Below are 18,775 nucleotides of genomic sequence, written 5' to 3' on the forward strand. Positions count from 1 at the left end.
GTAATAGGATATTTTAATTACCAGGAGGAAGATAATGTTGCTGCGTATCTTGTAATAATGCTTGAAGTAATAAGGGTTGCAAGTGTTACTTTATATTTTATGCTTTAGGGGAGATACGTGTTTTGGGTTGTTGTTGATTACAATATAGTGACTAACGATAATTCATGATTCAGATTATACTTCGTTTTCATTCCGTTAATTGTGCATACTTGAATTGAGAAAACGATCTGAAAGTATATGCTTTCAGTTCATTTAAATATTGTGTTCTGAGCTTCACTACCATTACGATTTGTTTAAAGTCGCACGAGTAATACTTTATAGTTGCGTTAAGAATATTTTACATTCTAGTTCTAAAGAAGCACGCTTGGAGTTGTACAAATCGAATATCTTCTAAAAAGGTTGCTACTTAGTTGGAAATGTGATTCTTGTAATTGTTATAGCTCTCCACGTGACACAGCGGCATGTCTGCAGACTCAAATCTGGTTTCAGTACCCATAGTGGGCAGAGCACAGATAGCCCATTGTGTAGCTTTGTGCTTATTTCTAGACAAACAAACTAATTATTATAATCTTGTAACTTCAAATGGAGAAAAGTAAAACCTTCAGGAACTAAACAAACGTAATTATGGAGCTTTCTTATTCAGAATTCAGTGACTATCTAGACATAAAAGAGGTTGCTCACTATTCCTATTGGTTCTTAACAATATAATGTAGCCAGGGCCCGGCATGGCCAAGCGTGTTAAGGCGTGCGACTCGTAATCTGAGGGTTGCGGGTTTGCATTCCCATCGCGCCAAACATGCTCGCCCCTTTCAGCCGTGGGGCGTTATAATTTGACGATCAATCCCACTATTCGTTGGTAAAAGAGTAGCCCAAGAGTTGGCGGTGGGTGGTGATGACTAGCTGCCTTCCCTCTAGTCTTACACTGCTAAATTAGGGACGGCTAGCACAGATAGCCCTCGAGTAGCTTTGTGCGAAATTCAAAACAAAACAATAATGTAGCCAAGACACGTACACAATCAATATAATTTTCATGTACAATAGTTTGAATAAAATCGATAAAAATTACAATCACCAGCTTGTCCACACCGAAACAGTTGATGTCCAAACAACTGATGATAAAAACCGACATATCATTTACATTTTTCTCTACGTTCTCGAGTATTTATAATTACTAAAGAGGTCTTCTCACGCTGACATTGTGGTCACGTGACCTGCTACGGGATCGAAAGATTAGCTAGCTTACTGGTTCGCCTGTAATTCAATATTAAAGATATAAATAAAAAATATTATTCAACAAGCAGTTTACTGTTAAAATAAATAAATAATGCAATATTAATAAAGGAAGTCATGAACTGAATTTTAGAATTTAATGACTTAAGTAAAATTGATAAAAATTACACTTGACCAACTTAATTTATTTCATACAGAAACAATTGTGGGTCAATAATGGATGATAAAAATAGTGTGTCTCGACCACTGCTCAGTTTGTCGTATCCCAGTCGGCATGAAGTACTATAAACTTAGTTATATTTTTAAAACTTACATGTAATTCAGAAGCTATAGAATAAGTTACATTCTTATACAGTTAATGTTATTCAGAAACTATAGACTTGATAACATTCTTACACCGTTAGTGTTATTCAAAAACTATAGACTTGATAACATTCTTGCACCGTTAGTGCTATTCAGAAACTATAGACTTGATAACATTCTTGCACCGTTAGTGTTATTCAGAAACTATAGACTTGATAACATTCCCACACCGTTAGTGTTATTCAGAAACTATAGACTTGATAACATTCTTACACAGTTAATGTTATTCAGAAACTATAGACTTGATAACATTCTTACACAGTCAGTGTTATTGAGAAACTATAGACTTGATAACATTTTTACACAGTTAGTGTTATTCAGAAACTATAGACTTGATAACATTCCTACACCGTTAGTGTTATTCAGAAACTATAGACTTGATAACATTCTTACACAGTTAATGTTATTCAGAAACTATAGACTTGATAACATTCCTACACAGTTAATGTTATTCAGAAACTATAGACTTGATAACATTCTTGCACCGTTAGTGTTATTCAGAAACTATAGACTTGATAACATTCTTGCACCGTTAGTGTTATTCAGAAACTATAGACTTGATAACATTCTTACATCGTTAGCATTATTCAGAAACTATAGACTTGATAACATTCTTGCACCGTTAGCGTTGTTCAGAAACTATAGACTTGGTAACATTCTTACACTGTTAATGTTATTCAGAAACTATAGACTTGATAACATTTTTACACAGTTAATATTATTCAGAAACTATAGACTTGATAACATTCTTGCACCGTTAGTGTTATTCAGAAACTATAGACTTGATAACATTCTTGCACCGTTAGTGTTATTCAGAAACTATAGACTTGATAACATTCTTACATCGTTAGCGTTATTCAGAAACTATAGACTTGATAACATTCTTGCACCGTTAGTGTTATTCAGAAACTATAGACTTGATAACATTCTTGCACCGTTAGTGTTATTCAGAAACTATAGACTTGATAACATTCTTACATCGTTAGCGTTATTCAGAAACTATAGACTTGATAACATTCTTGCACCGTTAGCGTTATTCAGAAACTATAGACTTGGTAACATTCTTACACTGTTAATGTTATTCAGAAACTATAGACTTGATAACATTTTTACACAGTTAATATTATTCAGAAACTATAGACTTGATAACATTCTAGCACCGTTAGTGTTATTCAGAAACTATAGACTTGATAACATTCTTACACAGTTAATGTTATTCAGAAACTATGGACTTGGTAACATTCCTACACAGTTAATATTATTCAGAAACTATAGACTTGGTAACATTCGTACACAGTTAGTGTTATTTAGAATCTATACACTTGGTAACAATCTTACACAGTTCATGTTATTAAGAAGATATGTATTTGGTTATATTCTTATATCATTCATATTATTACTATACACTACATATTTCAAGATTTAGTCATGGAAACAGTGAAAAATAAATCCAAACTGACAACTCTGTGCATGTACGTTTATACTAAGAACTCTTAAAGATTACGTCATTAAGTCTATAATATACTTTATAGAATGTAATGGACGTTATGAGTTACATCCATAAATGTACCCTTCATGGAAAGAAGAGGTTAACATTATAAAAAACGAAATAGTTCAAGAAAATTGATATTTGATATACAAAAGTATCTCATGTTTGCAATACAATAATATAAAACACTTTCTTCTAATAATATCACAAGGCTCATAAAAAAAAAAAAAAGTACGAGAGGTTACCTATTACTCTTTATTACTCTGTCTTTATATTCTTCTAGTTTGATGCGAACGGGTTCTAGTACATTCGGTCTAACATTGCTTAAATGAAACTTTTACTCTATAATTTTTTTGTATATAAATTATCCTCTTGAAATATCAATTCTTGAATTTAGGATAACTAAACTTTAGACTTTCATATAAGTAGCTTTTTATTTGGCTTAAACAGTAACAAAAATATGTTTTTTATTCCAAAAAATATTAGGGTATTTCAAATGGGTTTGTAATGTATGAGAATTAGATAAAATCATAAAAATATTTTACATATTTCATGTGATACCTCAGCCAGTTTAATACATTTTAGATAATTTTATAACAGCTCAATTTGCGTCCAACCAGGTTTATAAAGTTCCTAAGATGTATCAAACTGCTTTACAGATTTATGTTGAGACTAAGATTATTTTATTTACTTATATTTTGTTATGTTTGACTGTGAAAACAAAATAACTCTAACTATGTGTTTATAGCACTTGCATATCATAGAACAGTTTTATTCAGAGTTTTCAATTAAAAATCATTTTATTGTTCTTTCATCTTCAGCCGCAATATAGTGGCTCATAAAACAGCTCTGAATTTTCCCAGTACAAACTTTTGGTTCATAACTCCGTCATCTCTTGATCGAATTGAGATCTAATTAAAGTTTTGGACTTAAGAGGTCATACCCTCTCATTTGATTTATTTGACCATGCCCAAGGTCGGATAAGTTAATTTACTCTAATCGTGCCTAAAACATTTTAAATTTGAGGGTAGACTGGTAGAAATCCTAATGAGTAATGACGTTGAATCGGGTATATCCACGCCTAAGTTTGGTATTGATGGCGCAGAGAAATATAGTTAACAAAAACCGGGAAAATAGGTCTCATAGATTAATTTACTCTAATCTTTCCTTAAATAATTTCAAGTGCCACAACTATCAAGGATCTTCTCTTGTCCTTGTGTTTGTAAAGCTAGTAGTTTAAACGAGTTTTGCCGAAACTGACCGAAAGGTTGTCGGTTTATTTCAGGATTTATCTCAAGACAATACAAGAGGCTATCTGCGCATCGTTTCTAAGTTCGAACTGATTGACTGAAAGAAAAGCAACTACTTAACATCATCTACCGCCAACTCTTGAGCTACTTTTGTCTTATCCAATAGTAGGATTATACCGACACTCTTTAGTGTATGCACATCCCCAGCGTACGCTACCGAATGGCCACGCCCGACTCAAAAAGTAGATCACAGAGTGCCAGAACACCTAAAAAGCAGTCAGTCGTCAACAAATATCTTGTATTAAGCCAACTGCAAAATCTACAATGCAATATGAAACATTATCAATATCAACGTACAAAACAAGTTAAAAACGATATATATTATAATAAAAAATTGTAATATCCTTTAAGATGTCATGAAAACGTAACTCAGGATAAGACTTAAGTTCTCTGTTACGATAGACCACTAAGCATCTGTGATCAGTTGAGATGATTATTGCAGGTCCAAACTTAAGATGAAGTGAGTCCCAAACCTGCTGGTCTACCAAGAACGACAGACCCCAAACCTAAGATGAAGTGAGCCCCAAACCTGCTGGTCTACCAAGAACGACAGACCCCAAAACTAAGATGAAGTGAGTCCCAAACCTGCTGGTCTACCAAGAACGACAGACCCCAAAACTAAGACGAAGTGAGCCCCAAACCTGCTGGTCTACCAAGAACGACAGACCCCAAACCTAAGATGAAGTGAGCCCCAAAACTGCTGGTCTACCAAGAATGACAGACCCCAAAACTAAGATGAAGTGAGTTCCAAATCTGCTGGTCTACCAAGAATGACAGACGCCAAAACTAAGATGAAGTGAGCCCCAAACCTGCTTGTCTACCAAGAATGACAGACCCCAAAACTAAGATGAAGTGAGTCCCAAACCTGCTGGTCTACCAAGAATGACAGACGCCAAAACTAAGATGAAGTGAGCCCTAAACCTGCTGGTCTACCAAGAACGACAGACGCCATAGCCACCTGGGCTATCATCTTACAAATACGGCATCTTTAAATTTTTATTTCACTGGCTACACACACACATATAGATATCAACATGTCAAATTTCGTTGAGCTAAGATTTATTCACGAGAGAGACATGTAATACATATATATACACATTTAATATATTTCTTTCTGTCTTCACTGAATGCCATCTACGACGACTTGAAAGGGTACGAAACCATTACTTTCTACCATTGCACTTCAGTGTGTCTGCGACTCCATTACTGGAAACCGGGTTTCGATACTTTCGACAGATAGAGCATACGTTGTCTTTTTTGTAGCTTTGTGCTTAATTCCACACGAACAAAAGTGAACTAAAACGACGAATCTGCAGTGACTAACAAATGTATAAGAATTATTCGATTTTATATTTATTTCTTCTAATTCATATCAATAACAAATTCATATGATGAAAAGTCTAGTTTTAATTTTTTTTATGCGACAATACGAAAACATAGGTAACTTTACTTGATAAAGGATTAACCTAGAATTAAAAAAAAAATTATTACGTATTTTTAATTGCTGGCTAATCTTGTCCAGCATTGAGAAATTTTAAGAAACAAACACGTGAATATTTTTATGAATCAACATTGTACATCCGTGGATTCATTCATTACATGATCAGATGTATTTAAATTACTATCAAACTCAATTGTTCCCCGCTGATACAGCGGTAAGCCTACGGATTTACAACACTAAAATCAGGGGCTCGATATCCCTCGGTGGTCTCAGCAGATAGCCGATGTAGCTTTGCTAAAAGAAAACACACACTAAAACTCATTTATCCGCATTAGCATGCCGTTTAAAATTATCACGCTTAATTCACCACAAGTGTAAAACCGTATAAAATTGTTATTAGCCTTAATTTACCACCTAAGCGTACTGTGTAAAACTGTTATTAAACACAGTTCATCACAAAAGCGTGCCGGGTTTAAACCTTTATCAAACTCAATTTACCGGTGAGTGTACCTTGTAAAATTATCAGACTCATTTCACCACGTGCGTGATGTACACAATTGCTATCAAACTGAATCACCACACTGGCTTGCAGTGTTACAAGTGTTATCAAGGTTAATTCACCACACATGCGTGCCTTGTATGGAACTTTCTTAGTGATCGTTCTTTTCAAAATCAATATTCACATATTCAAAATGTCAGGTATGTGAGACTTCTGACGGATATTGTTCAGAGTAAACCATTTCATTTACGATAAAGTGGACACAAATAAACCAAAGCTGCTTGAAGTGTGTTATTAAATGTGCATTTAAAACAAATCGATAGCCAGTAGAGGTACAAATTATTCTATGAATAAAGTGGCGTAAATCTAATTAATCAACAAAAGTTTATAAGCTCGTTTTAAATCACTCTATTTCACACATTTGAGGTCTCACATATGGAGAAACCAAGTGAGGACTAATATTTGAATCAAGTAAACGTCTGTATATTAGTAATTCAGGTAAATATATACATTAGTGGCAATCTAAATAAATCAGCCTTACCTGACGAAACGACAACATCACATATAGACAACGACAAGGATTTTCAAGAAAAACTTACAGAAATCTTGAGCCACTAAAAATTAACTTAAACAACTGACAGATATGCTCTTTTTATGTCACACACGGCGCTCCTTAACATCTGATTAGGTGTCCCAGTTACCAATTCCCACCTCTTTCGGGGACGATTAGTCCATAACTGTTACAAAAGGAATAATTATATGCAGCGTTTTCCTTAAATTCGGAGACCTGTGCGTGATGCGATGTCAAGGAGAAGGAGAGTGGGTGGTGATGGGCGGAATTTTACCAACTGATATAAACACTAATTATGTTTTGATTACAGGAAGACAAAAGCACAGAAACATTGCTTTTCTCACGGGGACATCGGTCCTGGACGCCGCCCGTAAAATAACCTCAGTACAGATCAAATCAAAAACACGCAGCACGGAATGTTGGGATAAAGACACCATGTAAACCGCCCAGCCTGCCCACTTTTTGCGACATGTTATTATAAAAGAAACAAAAGAATTCGTGAGCCCTGAATTAACAGCAACAACCCGCTTTGGTACTGTCTTCCATTAGTGATCGTGACATCAAAGAACCTACATGTCTTCTTTTTGACTTAAAGACACTTTATATACTAATATCAAAGGGCTTATTAAACTTTCATATCCTTGAGACACACTTCTAGGACTTTTAGGCCTGGAAATTCATGGGTAAACGTTTCCGATATTCGAGTAATATTGAAGTGAGGAAACTGTCTTCTATTTTCCAAGGAGGCTTGCCAAAAGCGGTCATGGGTCACACGTAAATTACACCACCCACGTGTCAGAGCTCATGTATACCAGTTTTTTCAACTTTGAAATAAGTAAAGAAAAACCACTAACCTGTCACAACAAATCACATGTTAATATAAACTTCGTTTTTAAGATATTATTCTACATGTCTTCATTGTTTTATTTTTGATTGTTTATTTTTGTATAAGCGCAAAGTTGTACATATCAGGGATCGAACCCTGAATTTCAACACTGTAAATCTTCAAGCGTACTGATGAGTTACCTTGGAAACATTTGTTATTTAATAAGATGTATGGTTTATTCCCAACAAATCTACAAAGTAATTTAATGCTGTCGTTTAAGAAAGTATTACAAATTAAATTGTATTATATACAATAGAGTACGTAACATAAAAAATAATTATATTTGAGGCTATAGCATCAGCGATATTATACCTACAACACTTAAATTTAATATTAATAATTAGACATCCTGAGCTTTAATATAATAATAGTAAATAAACAACCATTTAGCCGTCCATAATTTTGAATAGATAGATTGATTTGTTTTGAATTTCGCGCAAAGCTACACGAGGGCTACCTGCGTTAGCCGTCCCTAATTTAGCAGTGAAAGACTAGAGGTAAGGCAGGTAGTCATCACCACCCACCGCCAACTCTTTGGCTACTCTTTTATCAACAAATAGTGGGATTGACCGTTACTTTATAACGGCCCACGTCTGAAAGGGCGAGCATGTTTGGTGCAACGGGAATTCGAATCCGCGACCGTCAGATTACGAGTCGAATGTCTTAACCCACCTGGCCATGCCGGGCCTGTAAGATTTGTAATTTGAACGAAGTTACAGATGTTCTGTGGTATATGTAAACTGGTAAAATGGTTTTTAGTGAACTACTATAAAAATATTATAATTTTGCTTTTGTAAGTTAACAAACTGTACAAAAATAGTTTATATGAGCATCATTAGTGGGATGGTTTGAGAGTAAAACCACATCTAGCTACTGCTGATGGGACCATTACGATGAGCGTGTGTGTGGTTTCTTATACCAAAGCCACATCGGACCATCTGCTGAGTCCACCGAGGGTAATCGAACCCCTGATTTTGGCGTTGTAAATCAGTATACTTACCGCTGTACCAGCAGGGGACCAGTAAGATGAAGTGGAACTTTCAATTTAGACGCCATCTTATATAATATAGCATATTATTATCTGGAAAATCTTGCATTGATTATTGTTAAGCGCAAAGCTACATAATGGGCTTTCTATGATATATCCATCACGGGTAACGATACCCGAATTTTAGTGTCGCAAACTTTTAGACTTACTGTTGATTCATTAAAGGGATTCGCTGGCAGTGGGAAAACTTCCTATCAGTAATAAAGTTGCAAAATAATAATAACAAAGGTTTGGTTTGTTTGTTTGTTTTGAATTTCGCGCAAAGGTACTCGAGTGCTATCTGCGATAGCCGTTCCTAATTTAGCAGTGTAAGACTAGAGGAAAGGCACTAGTCATCGCCACCCACCGCTAGCTCTTGGGCTACTCTTTTACCAACGAATACTGGGATTGATCGTCACATTATAACGTCCTCACGGATGAAAGGTTGAGCATGTTTGGTGTGACGGGGATTCGAGCCCGCGACCTTCAGATTACGAGTCGAACGCCTTAACCACATGGCCATGCAGGGCCAATAATAAAGAAAAAATAACTTTTTGTAGAATTAGTTATGATATAAATTGTTGATGTTTTTTGTTTTTTTAATCGAATTCAAAAGTCGCGTGAATCAATTTTATTTCGATAAAAGCACCAGTTGTTACCACCATTGGAAAACAGAGTGTCTAAATTTCTTTAGGAATAAGAAAGCATTGTTTAGCCAAATATTTTAACTAAAATATTAAGTTTAGCTTCATGTAAATAGATGAGAAAGTGCATAAATATTTTTAAGTCAACCATGAGAATATTAACCACTGATGATCTATAAAAATGTCGTAATTCATAAATTAGCGATTTTTCTGTGGATGGTCAACTATTATTGTATTATTTGCATTATTTTTATATTAAACTTCATTTAATATGCATATAAATAAGTTTTTAACTCTTGTGAATGCCTATTATTTCGACTGAAATAGATGATTAAAGGTACTTATCTTCGTTTCATTAGTAGACAATCATTTGACTGTACGAGTTTTCTGAAGCAAATTATCAGTTTTCACAGAAATACACGTTTAAAATAGAACTGCTATGCGTTAAATTCGGAATGGTACAGTTGCAGCAGTGGTAGTTAATTAAAAATAGCTCCAGATTAGTTCCTACAGCTGCAATAAATATCTTACTAACAGTGTGAAGTGATTGTTCGTTCGTATACACTCATTGCTTGATTTATAAGTCAAATCTTCGAATATAGAGTTTATGCTGATATGAATTATTATGAGAGGTTATAATTATAATTATTATGGTAGGTGATTATCTCTGTTAAAAAGGCTGTGAGTTAGTTGCATTACATAATTATCTCATAAAACCACACAAATGATTAACTGCGAATAGCTGTCCCTAATGTTGAACTGACAGACAGCAACGGCATTCACTACCAATTAACCAACCCTTGTCTGGCCGAACAGTGGGAGTTAATCTTTACTCTCATGGTGCATTTACTGTTCTAAAGAGCAGAACGCGTTTTTGTTAGCAAAGGGGTCGCGAACCATGAACTTTAAAACTTAAAGTCCGATCGCTATAACCATTAAGTCACGCCCTGCTTGCTTTAATAAAAAAAAGTGAAGTAAGATCATACTTATCCCGATGTAAAATATCATTATCAAAATAGTATAATAAATTGTAAAGATTCTCAAGTATAATTCAATATTTAGATATGTTTTATTTGAAGCTAAGCACAAAGCTATCCAATGAGCTATCTGTGCTATGCCCACCAGGGATATCGAACCCGAGATTTTAGCGTAGTAAATCCACAGACATTTCGCTGTGTCACTGGGGGGATTTAGAGATGTCGTTTAGGCACTTTTAAGAATGGAATGACAAAAATTTATTTTTACTCAAATTCCGTAAAATTATTATTTGATAAATATTCATAGAAAAGTTCTTTTAGAAATTATGAATTCCAAGTACTTTTCACTTTGATAGGGATTGCAATTTTCAACCTGAAAAGTAAATAAGTGGTCTAAATGGCAAAGACAAAATTCTCCTCGGATCCAGACGTTCCTGATTTTGTACTATTGATCAAAAGGAAAGCAGCTGGATAGTTATACCCGCTGCCACAAGGGTTTTGTTCAAAACTCTTTGAACTGAAAAGAGGGAATGACTGTCACTTTTAATATCCACCGCTACTGAAAATGCAAATTATGGTCAGCAGCATTACGATAAGAATCCCTGATCCTTCAATTTTAATGTTAAAGCTGAGATCTACTGCATTTTTAGAAAATAAAATTTGATTTCTATTATATCATGTTTGCATATATTTTTGAAATAATTTTAACTCGGAAATACTGTTCTCATTCCCCATTTGATCGGAAATTATTAAAACTGTTAAGTTGACAGATTTTGATAACAAATTAGTTTATTTTCTCCTTTAATAGCATGTTTATAAGCTTAATTACTGTGGTAAGCTGTAGACCGTGTTTACTCCAAAGCTAACTACAGTACACTATGGTATAAAGATTACTCAGACAAAATTACTCAAAATGTACAAAAACTAAAACAGATCGAAAACACAATAAACTGATTCATTATATGGCCTGAGAAAAATTCACCATCTTCTTAACTAACTTTTAACTATTCCTCAATTATAACAAGAAAACCTGGTTTCAAATATTTTATAACTCTTTACGTGTTCTAGGTATACATTAATGTCGTACACCTTGTGGCTAACAAGCAAATTACAGTATTAAAAATACACAGTTTATAACAATATTTATAAGCACAGGTAAAAAGAAAGAAAATTTGGTAAAATTCGAATACATTTTTAGTAGACATAACTGTAGGAATCGCGTGTGTCTTGCTTGGAACAAAAAGTTATTGTTGTTTCTTAGAGAAACTGAAAAAAATCTAAACAAAAAATATCTGTTGCAGCACCATTACTAGACTGTAAAATATTTTCAAGGTAACAACTAAGGCACTCAAAACCCAGTCGCGTGTTCTTTGCTTGCAAGTAAAATTGTACTTAGTGTAAACTTGGATCATGCTGTAAAAAGAAACGAAGAATTTAACTAGCAGGCGCGTAACAAGAGAAGACAATTAATGATAGTATGAGAAAGGTTAGACGAAGAGTATGTGTAAGTATTAGGTATTGAATGGAACATTATACGGCTCATGGACTAAACGGAGTTTAGAGTCCCTAAATTAGAACTGTTGGTCAGAGGGAGGGTAACTTCCCAGTACTACCTACTTCTGAGCAACGAAATCGAATGGCCATATTCATAACACACCTACAGCTGAAAGTGCAAAACGTGTTCTGCAATATGTTACAAGCTTAAATTTTGGACCTTATGATCCACAGCCTGGCACGTTAGTGACTAAGTCATACCCGAGTCTGACTATAAACACTAAATAAGCACTTACAGAAGATTGGACTGAAATACCACAAGATCAAATAGACAGTTACTAGGACCTGAATCAGGTATATAAAACCTGTACGGACACAGGTCATCACCATACAAATAATGAACGATACATGCCTCTACTATACACAACTTGGACAGATACGAGTTTTCACGATACAAAACATGGCCGGATACAGCTCTGTACAACACAAAACTATGGTGGATGCACGTCTTCACTGTATAAAAAAAATGGAGGGATGTAGATCTTTACTACACAGAAGTATGGTGGATAGATGTCTTCACTGTATGAAACATGGAGGGATACAGATCTTTACTACACAGAAGTATGGTGAATAGATGTCTTCACTGTATGAAACTTGGAAGGATACAGATCTTTACTACACAGAAGTATGGTGGATAGATGTCTTCACTGTATGAAACTTGGAGGGATACAGATCTTTACTACACAGAAGTATGGTGGATAGATGTCTTCACTGTATGAAACTTGGAGGGATACAGATCTTTACTACACAGAAGTATGGTGGATAGATGTCTTCACTGTATGAAACTTGGAGGGATACAGATCTTTACTACACAGAAGTATGGTGGATAGGTGTCTTCACTGTATGAAACTTGGAAGGATACAGATCTTTACTACACAGAAGTATGGTGGATAGATGTCTTCACTGTATGAAACTTGGAGGGATATAGATCTTTACTACACAGAAGTATGGTGGATAGATGTCTTCACTGTATGAAACTTGGAGGGATACAGATCTTTACTACACAGAAGTATGGTGGATAGATGTCTTCACTGTATGAAACTTGGAAGGATACAGATCTTTACTACACAGAAGTATGGTGGATAGATGTCTTCACTGTATGAAACTTGGAGGGATACAGATCTTTACTATACAAAATGTGAGCATTTCTACAGAAAAAAAGGTAGTGTCAGATTTAATCTGAGAATACTGACAAAGACTGCTTCAAATCTGTTTGGCTGATATAATAAATGTGCCGGATGATTCAATTAACCAATCAATGACAAGAAAGTCAAACTATTTTGTCTTTACGTGTGTTAGTTGTTATTAATAAAAAACATATTTTCCTTTCACCAAAGTCAAACAAACCTATAAGAAATGAGAAACGTTCCAAATGAGTGTCAATTATAAATATATAACATAGTTAAAACACTTGTTCTGAAATATAAATACATAACATACTCAAAACACTTGTTCTGAAATATAAATACATAACATACTTAAAACACTTGTTCTGAATTGGATATTAATGAATTAAAAATTACTCAAATACTCAAGAATTATAAAACTTGCATTAAATTATAAAAAAGGTAATATTTGTATTAAGACACCTGCGAAAGGAGAGTTACAAGAAGAGCTTTTAAAAACTTTAGAATAAAATTGCACCAGTTCAATGGGATTAATAAGATAATAACATACTATAAAGAAGTAAACTGTGTTTGAACACAAATCCATATAACAATATATATATTTGTTTTCAAATGATAAAAAGTACAAATATACTCTGCAAAAAAAGAAACGCAAAAGGGATATTTTTGTTATTTTAAAGAGAAATATATGTAATAACGCTACAAGCTCAGAGTATGTGATGTTACACGTGAAAAGGCACTGATTGTCAGACCAAAATGACAATAAAAGTTGTGCACTTTGAAAACGGAGGAAAACATCGGATTTTCGCCAAAACGCATGCGTGTCCAATAAATTTGTTTGATAGATCTGCATGTTCTGCAAGTGCAACATGTGCAGAATCCCTATAAAAAGTGACGGGTTCTCGGTTTCCATAGCTCAGTGTTAAGCCACCGACACGCAATACAGTTACGCCAAGACTGACTGAAGCACAATGCAACAACGCCATTGGTCGCTTGGAAGCAATCGAATCTCGATCAGATGTTGCCAGAGCTGTGAATGTCCACCCAAGCACCATCACAAGGCTATGGAATCGTCACCAACAACATGGATCAACTCGTGACCGTCCACGATCTGGCAGACCTCGTGTGACCACACCCACACAAGATCGCTACATCCGGTTACGTCACCTTCGGGATAGGACCACCACTGCGACGTCTACTACCTCAACCATACCAGGGCTGCGTAGAATTTCCGATCAGACCATACGCAACCGTCTACGAGATTCTTAGGCCGCATGTGCAACCCATCATGGTGAACGTCAACAACGTTTTTCAACATGACAACGCCCGTCCTCACACAGCCCGACTCACCACTGTCTTCTTGAGACACCACAACATCAACGTTCTTCCCTGGCCCTCCAGATCACCAGATTTAAACCCCATCGAACATCTTTGGGACGAATTGGACCGCCGTCTGCGACGGCGACAACCTCTACCGCAGACTCTACCTCAGCTTGCAGCAGCTTTGCAGGCTGAGTGGACAGCCATTCCACAGGATGTGATTTGTCATCTTATCGCTTCCATGGGCAGGAGATGCCAAGCAGTTATTGATGCTCACGGGGGGCATACTCGTTATTGACGTTGAGTGACGTTAAACGTCAACTAGTGAGCGTGGACTTCGCCTTTGCAGACTTTGGATGTTCAGCAGTGAATGTGCAAAGTTTCACACATGTCATACAGAACTACCCGGAATAAACTTGTTAACAATATGTCTCAAATTTTGCCTTTTGCGTTTCTTTTTTTGAAGAGTATATATTCTGTTCGTATTACATAAAAGAGGTGTTGTTATAACGAAAATCACTTAACAAAACACACAAGAACACCCACACTGTTGACCTTATGAGGTGTGGTTGGGGTGAAGGGGATTACTACCATCGAAAAATTAGTTATGTAAAACCCCCACTACATACTCTGCAAGCTCAGAATACAACGAGCATTATAAACAAAAGTCGAGAGACTGCAAATGTACTTTGCTCACATATCCTATAGCTAATTAACTTGAGTTCCTTGCAAAAAATTTTAATGAATTGTTGATACAGATTAAGTGACCTCAGAGCGAGAGTGTAGACCATGACCTTAGAGTAGGAAGGTAGACCATGATAAAGCTGAAAGAGTATGTAAGACAAATGGCGATAATATAGGAACGTTATTGTGACAGGGACATTGTCTCCAATGTGCTTTGAAAGTCGATTAATCCACACTTAAATCTTATCTCCGTGAATAAATTCTGACGTTGACTTCTAGCACCAGACGTTGACTTCTAGCACCAGACGTTGCTGGTTTTTTGTCAGCCATGTTTACACCCTTGTGCAAATTAATTGAAACAAATGGCTATTTTACAATATTTTCAGCATGGCGGCCAGTGTAGGCTCGCTGGACCCACTGATTTCCTTTAATAGTCATTTTTCACACAGACGGCGTCATTAACTGTGTTTTATTTTTGGGATATATGACGAAATTTTGAGGAATATTACGTCATTCGAAATTGCGTTAGAAGGGCAAGGAGACTAGTCAAAAAACAACTTCTTACCAACTCAATGAAGAAAAAAACAGTATCAATGGGGTCTGAAATACAAGAACTGGATGCAAGAACAATGGAGGAAGGTGTTATTCAGTGACGAGACTCATTTCTTCGACAGGGCCAAAGAAGTCTGCATGTTCGCAGGTCTCCAGGTGAGAAACATCGAAAATCTCACATCAATCAGTTCGTAAAACATCTCTTGAAGAAGATATTTTGGGTATTTTTCAGCTACTATGTAGTCGGAGGCTTACATATCATAAAAGGTATGATGCGAGGAACACAGTACATCGAAGTTTTGCAGAGAAGAATCGTTCCAGAATTGAAAAAGAGATTTCCAGATGCGGCATTTTTCAGCAAGATCTGGCTCCGTGCCACACATCGAAACTTGTGATGAATTTTATGACTACAACGCGAATAAAGGTGCTGGACTGGCCTGGAAATTCTTTGGGCGATTTGTAAAGAAAGACTTCGGGGAAAAGACTGTACTACGAAAGATAAGCTAATTGAGGCCATAATTGAGATGTGGTACCGCGATCCAAAAAATTAATAAAGATTGCAGTCAACTCGTGGACTTGATGCCAAAGCGGATTAATTATCTGAAAATTAAAGGCGGGTATATCATGTATTAATTTCCGAGTAATTTTTGGATTCTCAGAAATAAAACGAAAAAAATTGAAAAAATCGTAATTTTCCGTCTTCTTTCAATTAATTTGCACAAAGATGTATATCCTGTTCACATGTACTCGTACATTAATTTGAAGTAAACGAAAATATAAAAAACTGGTACCTTGTTCTAGGGCAAGTTGACTTTTGGAAACTTTGAATTGGTGTCCGTTCTTCAAATGACATGTTCAACTATCTGGAAACTGCAAGAGGAAACAATCCTTAAAATATTACGAGTACACAGTAGCGTTGACGTGTAAAGGAAGATAATAATGTAAAATTCACGATTACATAGTCGCGATAATAAGTAGAAGCAAATATGTAAAAAGTGCGAGTACGAAAGTGCAGTTAGAGTGATAGAGACAAAACTATCGTTAAAAATCACGAGTATGTATGTTCGTAGACAAGTAATTAAAAATAGTTATGAACGTTTACGAGTGTACAAATACGTTGACATGTAAAGAATTTAGCATATTTTGTAGTAACAATGCGGTGGTTCTCCTTGCGGATGTTAATACTAAAACAAACAAACAAGGAAGGCCTGGCATGGCCTAGGGCGTTAAGGCGTGCGCTTCGTAATCTGAGGGTCGCGGGTTCGCGCCCGAGTCGCGCCAAACATGCTCGCTCTCCCAGCCGTGGGGGCATTATAATGTGACGGTCAATCCCCCTATTCGTTGGTAAAAGAATAGCCCAAGAGTTGGCGGTGGGTGGTGATGACTAGTTGCCTTCCCTCTAGTCTTACACTGCTAAATTAGGGACGGCTAGCACAGATAGCCCTCGAGTAGCTTTGTGCGAAATTCCAAAAAAACAACAACAAACAAACAAGGAACCCTGCCACTTACATGCCAGCACCAAAGCCAATATATTATTATTTAACACAGTATACTTGGCAGCATAACAGATACATCGCTTCAAAATACTCCAAATGTCGACAAGATCAGCAAACTTCGACCTTTAAGATATTAACTAAAGAAGTAAAAGGAACATCATATACTCCAAATAACGAGAATTTTACTAGTTGTGGTACTTTGTATGAAAAAAAGTTGGCATTAGTTAGACAGCTGTTGTGAGCTTTAATATCGACTATGTGGCTTGTATGTTTGTTTGTTCGTTTTTGGAGTTCGCGCAAAGCCACACGAGGGTTATCTGCGTTAGCCGTCCCTAATTTAGCAGTGTAAAACTAGAGGGAAGGCAGCTAGTTATCACCACCTACCGCCAACTCTTGGGCTACTCTTTTACCAACGAATAGTGGGATTCACTGTCATATTATAACGTACCCGCGACTGAAAGGGCGAGCATGTTTGGTGTGGCTGGTAGGAAATTATAAGTTCGCCAAGTATATTTTTAGGTAAATAAAATTTAATAAACCAATAAACAAAATCAAATGATTTATCTTTATTAACACAACTGCATGCAATACTAAATCGACGTGTGGTATTTATAGTTCTCCAAAACTATTTCTGAGGTTTGTCGAACTTTACACCAACAATTTGAGAATAAGAAATATTTTGTGAACACTGTCAGAATAAATACTTAAATTTTCTATCTCAGCAAATTTGTAAGAAAGCTAGTAGACGTATAGATATTGCATACATTTATCAAGTAACAAACCTTATTTGTGAATCTTATCAACAACTGATTTTAGTTCTGAATTTCATTTTATTTGTGCGAGTTAGAGACTGTTGCAGATAACGTACAAAGTCACCCAAATGGTATATGTAAATGAATGTTTAAAATTTTTTGTACAGCTCAGATATAAGCTTGTTAAGTTAAAACAATGCTGTTAATAGTCATAACGTTGTAGCTAAATGCCTGTAGTTGTTAAAAAAATTGTGTTCAAGTGTTGAATGATATACCTATATAATGGAACAAAGTAAGACAATAGTTAAACACCGAAAGTAAATAAAAAGTGGGGGAAAGAAAAGTACATGATTTAAAAAAACTGTCAAAATGAACACGTTTTCAGATCAGCCACCTACAAAAAACTTTAGATGCCAAAATGTTGCAATTTAAGAAAAAATGTGAGTTAATTCAAGATCCACAAGTGCTTAACCAGGATTGAACACGAGCACTCGCACACGGTTAGCGACCCAGGATTTTATAACTGATAAAATTGTTGTCGTTGTTTTGAAAATTCACAAAGAGCTACACAACAACTGTCTTCAGTATCTGTCGCTAAGCTGGATTTGGTAGGTTAGAGGAAAGGCAAATAGTTAACACCACCCACCACGGTTTTTGCAGTAACGAGACGTGAGCCATGGGTCCTCGAAATTACAGTCTGGAACCCTAAATACTAGGTTTCTCCCAGCTCATGTTGATACTACTAATAAATCATTGCCTTGAAAATACGATTGTGAAATACAAAAAGAACACTGATGAAATTGTCGTTGTTAACATACCTCTTACAGATACGGGCGACCTCTGTGTTAAACCT

The sequence above is a fragment of the Tachypleus tridentatus genome, chromosome 7 (assembly GCF_004210375.1).
Source record: "Tachypleus tridentatus isolate NWPU-2018 chromosome 7, ASM421037v1, whole genome shotgun sequence".
NCBI classification, from domain to species: domain Eukaryota; kingdom Metazoa; phylum Arthropoda; class Merostomata; order Xiphosura; family Limulidae; genus Tachypleus; species Tachypleus tridentatus.